This window comes from Ornithorhynchus anatinus, chromosome 12 (genome assembly GCF_004115215.2).
Source record: "Ornithorhynchus anatinus isolate Pmale09 chromosome 12, mOrnAna1.pri.v4, whole genome shotgun sequence".
Classification (NCBI taxonomy): Eukaryota; Metazoa; Chordata; class Mammalia; order Monotremata; family Ornithorhynchidae; genus Ornithorhynchus; species Ornithorhynchus anatinus.
In genome coordinates this window covers 12,609,572-12,618,002 of record NC_041739.1, presented here as the reverse complement: position 1 = coordinate 12,618,002, position 8,431 = coordinate 12,609,572, and the positions used below count along the sequence as shown (strand labels likewise).

Sequence of the window (8,431 nt, the reverse complement as noted above, 5' to 3'; positions counted from 1 at the left end):
TCGGTCTATAGGGAAGATGTGACCTTGCCCAAGGTTTCCCAGTGGGAAAGTGGCCAAGCCAAGATTATAACCCAGGTCTTCTGAGACCCAGGCTTGTATTCTTTTGAACACGCCACACTGCTCCATTAGTGTACTCTGTGCTCGTGCCTGGAGAAAAGGCAAATATGCAAAGCAGTGTGGCTTAGTGGATAGAGCATGGGCATGGGAGTCAGAAGGACCTGAGTTTTAATCCCACCTCTGCCATCTCTCTGGTATGTGACTTGGGGCAAGTCATTTACCTTCTCTGTGCCTCAGTTTTCTCTTTAACAAAATAGGGATCCAATACTTCTTCTCCTCCTACTTAGACTGTGAAACCAATGTGGGACAGGGACTGTTTCCAACCTGATTAACTTGAATCTACAAAAGTGCTTAGAAACAGTGCTTAGCACAAAGTAGACACTTAAAAATATAATTATTATCAATACCATTGTTTGGATATTCACATACTCCTTTCCCGTAGCACTTATATCTTGTCTTGTCTCATGTCGTCGAGTCGGGTCTGACCCATAGCAACACAGGGGACACATCTCTCCCAGAATGCCCCATCTCCATCCTCAGTTGTTCTGCGAGTGTATCCATAGAGTTTTCTTGGTAAAAATATGGAATTGGCTTTCCACTGCCTCCCTCCATGCAGTAAACCTGAGCGTCTGCCCTCGACTCTCTCCTGTGCTGCTGCTGCCCAGCACAGGTGAGTTTTGACTTGTTGCAGATTGCCTTCCACTCTTTAGCCCCTGCCCAAACTAGGAATGGAATGGTTAGGTCTCTGCGTGACTCTCCCTCCTGTAGTTGAGACTGGTAAAGTATTGGAAACTCTCCAGGTGCGATTCTGAGAGGGGAGCACTTATATACATATAAGGGGAAGCAGCGTGGCTCAGTGAAAGAGCCTGGGCTTCGGAGTCAGAGGTCATGAGTTTGACTCCCGGCTCTGCCACTTGTCAGCTGTGTGACTGTGGGCAAGTCACTTAACTTCTCTGTGCCACAGTTACCTCATCTGTAAAATGGGGATTAACTGTGAGCCTCACGTGGGACGACCTGATTATCCTGTATCTCCCCCAGCGCTTAGAACAGTGCTCTGCACATAGTAAGCGCTTAACAAATAGCAACATTATTATTACATATCTTTATACTCTTTCACCCCTTATTTTTAATTAATTTCAGTCTTCATCCTCCCTGCCAAAATGGAAGCTCCTTGAGGACAGCACTCATGACTACAATTCTACTGTACTCCCCAAGTGCTTAGTACAGTTCTTGGGGTAGAGTAAACACTCAGTGAATGCTCTTGATATTTTGTCTGATGATTGATTACAAAGCCAGTTTGTGTGGTTTAAGGCAACAGGACATCCTGCTGGCTAGAAGTCTGTAATAGCAACATTCAATCCATCGAAGCCATCGTTGGCTTCCCTTCTGGTCCCAGGAAACCTTACTGCCTCTGCTGCTTTCCCCACTTTGCTTTCACAAGGTGAGCCCCGGGGTGAGATCCCTGGTCTTTGGGCAGGGTTGGGTGAAGTATCCTGTGGTCCATGGTTCCCAAGAGATTGGTCTTTTCTTTGTGGCGTGCTCCCTGAACATCATGTAAGACTTCTCTCAAGCTGAACTGGGGCACTGAAGAAGTTTCTTTTTTCAGAAATCACTCTGGCTTCTGGCAGACACTTCTCCTAGTGATTAGAGAATACTCTCTTTGGACCACTGAGTGATCCACGCTGTTTTTGAGCCTTAGATTGACCTCTGACACAAAGGGGAAGTGGTAGAGGAGGCTCAAGGGGCCCAACCTCACACCTGCCCGCTTCAAGCTGGGCCTCAGTCAGGCCTAAATTTTAAAATTTTTCCCTGAGTAGAGGCCTGACATATTATAGGAGCCCCATTTCCAATGGAGAAATGGAGCGTACTGAAGCGTTTGAGTCATTCAAAGGAAGAACATTTACATCTGCATGGAACCCTGCTCTTTCCCTCCTACGTCCATTGCTGGCCCGACACCAGGCTGCATTAGAACCAGACGACCACCCCAACAAAACTTCGGAACCTCAGGTCACCTGGGGGTCCAGATGCCGGCCCATATGATAGCAGTCTCTATCTCAATCAGTGGTATTTATTGAGTACGTACCATGTGCAGAGCACTGTACTAAGCACTTAGCACTATACTGGTCAGGGTCTGCTATTAATATTACCGTAGAAATAAATAATAGTAGTGGTATTATTAGCAGCACCAGCAGCATTCAGTGAGCATCCACTTAGTACTTGGAAGTCCAGAAGAACAAAACAACACATTCCCTCCCAACAAGGGACTTACTCTCAAGGGGAGACAAACACGAACATTATTTACAATGAGAGTGATGATGATGATGGTGTCTGTTAAGCACTTACTATGTGTCAAGCACTGTTCTAAGCTCTGGGGTACAGACAAGCTAAACAGGTTGGACACAGTCCCTGTCCCACTTGACGCCTACAGTCTTAATCTCCATTTTGCCGATGAGGTAACTGAGGCACCGAGAATTTAAGTGATCTGACCAGCAGACAAGTGACCAAGCCGGTATTAGAATTGCCCTATTTATTTTGTTAATGAGGTGTACATCCCCTTGATTCTATTTATTGTGATTATGTTGTCTTGTTTTTGTCCGTCCGTCTCCCCCGATTAGACTGTAAGCCCATCATTGGGCAGGGATTGTCTCTATTTGTTGCCAAATTGTATATTCCAAGTGCTTAGTACAGTGCTCTACACACAGTAAGCACTCAATAAATACTACTGAATGAATGAACTCAGGGCCTTCTGACTCCAGGCCAGTGCTCTATCCCTTAGGCCATGTTTCCTCAAAATAGAGCCATCAAAATAAATACATTGAGCAGATATATCCACAGGATTGATGAGGAGGAGGGGTGATTCCATCAAGCAATCAATCCGTCGTATTTAGTGAGCTCTTACTGTGTTCAAAGCACTTTACTAAGTGCTAGAGATAGTACAATATAATAGAGTTGGTAAATGAAAGTTAGAATTAGATATATACAAACTCCAGCTGAAACGCATGGTTGGGAGGAAGAAACTCGAATTCCAGATGCCAAAAATGCTGCCTGAGCTAATTCTTTTTTGAAAGACCAGCACCTGATGTGAATTTACAATCTCTGTTTCATGTTGGTATGCCCAAAGGCTGGTCAGATTTAAATGAAATATTTATTGTTGATAAAAATAAGACATTTATTTAAAGAATAGAGGCGAATGGAGAGGTCAGGAAGGGTTGTATTTCAAGCTACTGCATTATCAGACCAAGTTACACAGCCCCATGCTGTGATCGGCAAGAAGATAAGGTCTTCACCATCTGTTCTCTGAAGGTCCTGAGTTTAAATCTCCATGGGAGACTGTTGCGGGATGCAAGTGGAAGGGAGAGAAGTTCATTTGTAAATTTTGTTTATCTTCGTGCCAAAGAAACAGCAATTCTTACATGTATTTGTTCATGGGAAGAGGTGGACTATGGTTCCATCTGTTACCCTTATGTTCTTAAAGAGACAATCTCTAACTGGGAGTTTAAAGTTTGAAACCCTTATATAGGTCTTAAGCTCGAGATGGGTCTTGGCATTCATTACGCTATTTTTGCATTGCTAGATCTGTCTCTTCATCCTTAATCTCTTCTGACATCCTACATAAATTCCAGGATGGGCAACCACATTCACATCCCTAAATCTTTCATTTCATTTGAAACAGATTCTTTATAGTTGGTGATGGGGGATGTTCAAATGGGATCTCTGTGTGACTTTGAGATGAAGATCTTTATTCATGTGCTGTTTGATGTCCTTCATGGTTCATGAACAAGGTTCCTTCATGAAAAATTGCTTATATCATTTCCATTGGACGAAAGGGACATGTGTTTGGCTATAAGGATTTAAGCGATAAATGCCCTAAATACCACAGTTATTCTTCTTTATGTCCACAAACCCACACAGCAGTTGATGACTTCTATGTAGGGGAATGGGGACAAAAGCATCTGGAAAAATGATGACTGGAAATTAATATAAAAATCTCCAGAGAAAAGAATTATGTAATTCTTGTTAGATAAAATAGTATGTGGTGTTTGTACTTTGCAGATTATTCCTTCATTCAGTAGTGTGTATTGAGTTCATACTGTGTGCCAAGTGCTGACTTAAGTACTGAATTAAATGCACAGATGAGAATTAGACATGGTTTCTGGCCCATAAGCAGCTCTCCATCTAAGAGTAAATGGTGGAGAGTTGGGAACAGACATACTGGGAGAGATGGAACAATAAAAGCAATAAAACAGCATAAATACAAGGACAGTGGTGATAGCTGAGGAGAAAAGACTCCACTGTATTCTGTATCCATCAGGAATTTACCAGGATTCCTCCTGTAGGTAATAATAATAATGACAGAGTTTATGAAAGGCTAACTATGTGTCAAGTACTGAGTTATGTAAGTATGTCAGATATGTCAAGAGAAATATGTCAAACCCTGGGAATCAGAAGGACTTGTGTTCTAATCCCAGCTCTGCCATATGTCTGCTGTGTGACCTTGGGCAAGTCATTTAACTTCTCTCGGCCTCAGTTACTTCAACTGTAAAAAGGGGATTTAGAGTGTGAGCCCCATGTGGAGCAGGGGCTGTGTCTAGGCTGATTAAGTTTTATTTATCCTAGTGCTTAGAACAGTGCTTGGCAGATAGTAAGCATTTAACAAGTACCATTATTCATATTATCACTATTAAGGCTCCTAGTCTAAGGAAAGGACAACAGGAATTTAATCCCTGTTTTACAGAGGTAGAGGGGTATGGAAAAACCAAGTGATGAGCCCAAGGTCACACAGCAGATTAAGAGATGGAGCAGGACTAGAATCCAGGCCTTCTGACCACTAGTCTGGTGCTCTTTCAAGGAGGCAAACCCTGTCTCTTCTTTCTTCCTGATTACCCCTTCCCTGAAATGGTTACAATCACAGCCTTTACACAATGAAGCACGGAGCAGTTAAGTGATCTGCCCAGGGTACTCAGCTGGCCTGGACACCGCTCATCCCCACTTTTTGTGGTAAGGTGTGATCTACATGCTTTTTGGAATCCCTCTCACACTAGCTGGAGTCTCATCCTGATAGTGATGAAACCTAGGAGATGAAAAAAAAAAGAGAGGAAAATATCTGACTGCCTCACCTGATGATTAAGAATAGATGAAGACACTGCAACAACACACTCCAACGAATGTGGCTCAGTTTCCTAAGAGGTACTTTCTAGAGACAACTGGCTATTTATCCAGGTAGGAATATTATATAGTGTAGTATCCAGTTTTTAACTTCTGCCAGTAGTAATGGTATAGAGGAATCTTAATTAAAGCATGGTAAAATCAAAACACAGTATTTACTCAGCTGTCTTGTTATACAGACCCTATTATTCCTGTTCATTACTCACACCTTAACCTTCTGCCTGGAAATTCCCTCCCGCCACCCTGCTTCATATCTAGCAGACCAGAAGATGCTCTCCATCTTCATTAACTCTACTAAAATATAGCTTCCAATGAAAGCTTTTGCTAACCTCTTATTTCCCCACTCTATTTTCCTTCCCCTTTGCACTTAGGTCAGTTCTCAAGCATATCAATACTCACCCCCACACCCACAGCCCTTATGCACATAACCTCTGTTGCTTCCCCCTACCTGTAATAATTCATTATAATATCTGTCTCCCCCGGGCTTCTTGAGGGCAGGGATTTTGTCTAGCTACTATATTGTACTTTCCCAAGTTCTTAATGCAGTGTTCTCCACACCATGTTCAGTAAATGATTGATTGATCAATTGATTAATTAGGTTTCCATGATTGTGCTGTATGTGTGTTTGTATTCAATAAGCTCCGGTAGCTCCCTTTCCCACATCAACATAGTATACTTCACTCTTTAAGGATATTTCTCAAATTAGCCTCTTTTGACTGATTGATGATTGATTGATGGATTCCAAAAAAAACATTTAGATCATTCTTTAAAACAAAAAGAGTGGACAAGCAGTGTGTCCTAGTGGTATGAGCTCAGGCCCGCTGAGTGACCTTAGGGGGGCAGATCACTTAACTTCTCTGTGCTTCAGTTTCCTTATTTGAAAATTGGGATTCAATGCCTGTTCTCCCTACCTGATTAACTGGTATCTATCCCAGTGTTTAGTACAGTGTTTGGCACACAGTAAGTGCTTAGCAACTACTACAATTATTATTATTATTGTCAACCAAACCAGGTTTTCCTCTGATCCCATAGGAGCTGAAGAGTAGAGAGAGTTGTGGCCATGAAATTCAAGATTGTTTGATCTGCCATAGATAGTAGGGGTTAGAGCAGAGAGCTGCGTTCTTTTTCTGCCTTTGTGGTGATAATATGGAATCAGCATGGCCTAATGAATAGAGCCCAGATCTGGGAATCAGAAGGACCTGGGTTCTAATCCTGGCTTCACCACTTGACTGTTGTGTGACCTCTGGCACGTCACTTAACTTCTCTGTGCCTCAGTTCCCTCATCTTTGAAATGGGGATTCAGGCTGTGAGCCTCATGTGGGACAGGGACTGTGTCCAACCTGATAACCTTGTATCTACCCCAGCACTTAGCACAGTGCTTGGCATATACAGACTCTGTTCTTATACCAGATGGGCAGCACAGTCTAAATAGGAGGGAGAACAGGCAATTAATCTCCCTATTACAGATGACTATAGATGAGGCCCAGAGAAGTTAAGTGACTTTGCCCAAGGTCACAAATGCCATTATCATCATCATAAAAATGGAGACATTAAAGGAAGTTCTTGGGAATAGGGATGGGAGAAATGATGAACTTGAGAGATGGGGGTGCTCACTTGGTATCTTCAACAACCCAAAATAGTATAAATATAAATAGTATAAATCATACAATCTTTAAATAATATATTATAAATTATTTATTTATTCATATTGATGTCTGTCTCCACCTGTGGACTGCAAGCTTGTTATAGGCAGGGAACATATCTGCAATTCCATCTTATTGTACTCTCCCTAGCACTTAGGACAGTGGTCTACACATAGTAAGCACTCCATAAATACTATTGATTGATTGATAGATTGACAGTCCCTCTTCTGTCTGAACATCAGTCTGAGGCAGAGGAGGGAGATCCCCAGACAGTTGTGTGACCCCTCCCTCAACCTCCACCCCCACCCCCCCACCATGAATTTGTCATCATGTGACAAGGAGGACGAGCTGTTTTTCTTGAGAACAGGTGGCAGCTTCATCTATTCAGAGACTGATGATGTTCAACAGCATGTAAGGAACTGAAGTGCTCAAGACCGGCAGTGGAAAAAGATTCCACACACCCAGAACAAATGGCAATTTCATTCCTGAATAAAGAAAACTTCACAGAAGCTGCCTTTTACCCTAGCCCCACTTCTGCCGTCACCCAGAGGACCCCAAAATCCACCCTGACAGCTGAAAGCAGGGCAAAGGTTTAGCTTGTCATGTCATAAGAATAATGGTGATATTTTACTCTCCAACTCCTGTAGCAGTGGTGTAGATACAGTATTAACAATTCAGACACTGTCCTTTTACCACATGGGCAGCACAATCTAAGTAAGAGGGAGAACAGGCATTTAATCTCCGTAGTACAGATGAGTAAACTGAGGCCCAGAGAAGTGGTGACTTTGCCCAAGGTCACACAGCAGACGAATGGTGGATGAGGGATTAGAATCCAGATTCTATGAGTTCCAGGCCCGTGTTCTTTCCCCTAGACCACGTTACTTCTCGTTAACACAGGAATCGCATCGTATTCCTGCTGCCGTTCCTGCCGCTCGGAGGGAGAGTCACTAGTGAGATGTTGGTGCTGGAGGCACTGGGCCTGCATCTACCAGCCTCCCTATCCCCAGCATTCTTAAGTGGTGAGATGGAAGAGGGGAGGAGAATATTCTAGAGAGAGTCTCTGGAAGGGGAGTTGAACAAGACTATTTTTATCTGCACCTCCTGATGCTAAGGGCTCCACTACCAACCGCTGAAAATTTAAGGAACAGGGTGGTGAAGAGAAGGATGGCATGCTATAGGCAGTGTGACAGAAGCACAGAAAACACCTATGCACAGCCAGAATAGGAAAAAAATGGCATAACTGATGCTTCTTCCATAATCAATTACTAAAATAGAGGTCCACCACTTGAATTGTGTTCTGTCGGTGAGGGGTGCTGCTTTTGAAATCTAATTATAATTTTCTGTGTTCAGTCCCTGTAGGCTAAAATGCCCATGCATCTGATCACCTCAGGCAGGATGGGAGTGAGGCTGAAAGTGGGGGAGGAGGACCAGAGAGAGTTGGTGGAACCAGAGTAGAAGCACTCAGTCTAGTGTTCTGCAAATAGCACTTGATAAATACCACTGATGAAGATGATGATGTAAAGAGGGGTAGATGGGCAAAGGGGAGACAGGAGAAGGTGATTTGT

General features: G+C 43.2%; 1 non-coding gene across 1 annotated transcript; it reads right to left on the bottom strand.

Moving 5' to 3' along the window:
• Positions 1–737: 737 nt before the first annotated feature.
• On the bottom strand, positions 738–875 carry LOC114815782. The gene has a single exon (XR_003763585.1). It is a non-coding gene; the product is annotated as a small nucleolar RNA SNORA7 (small nucleolar RNA).
• Positions 876–8,431: the final 7,556 nt, after the last annotated feature.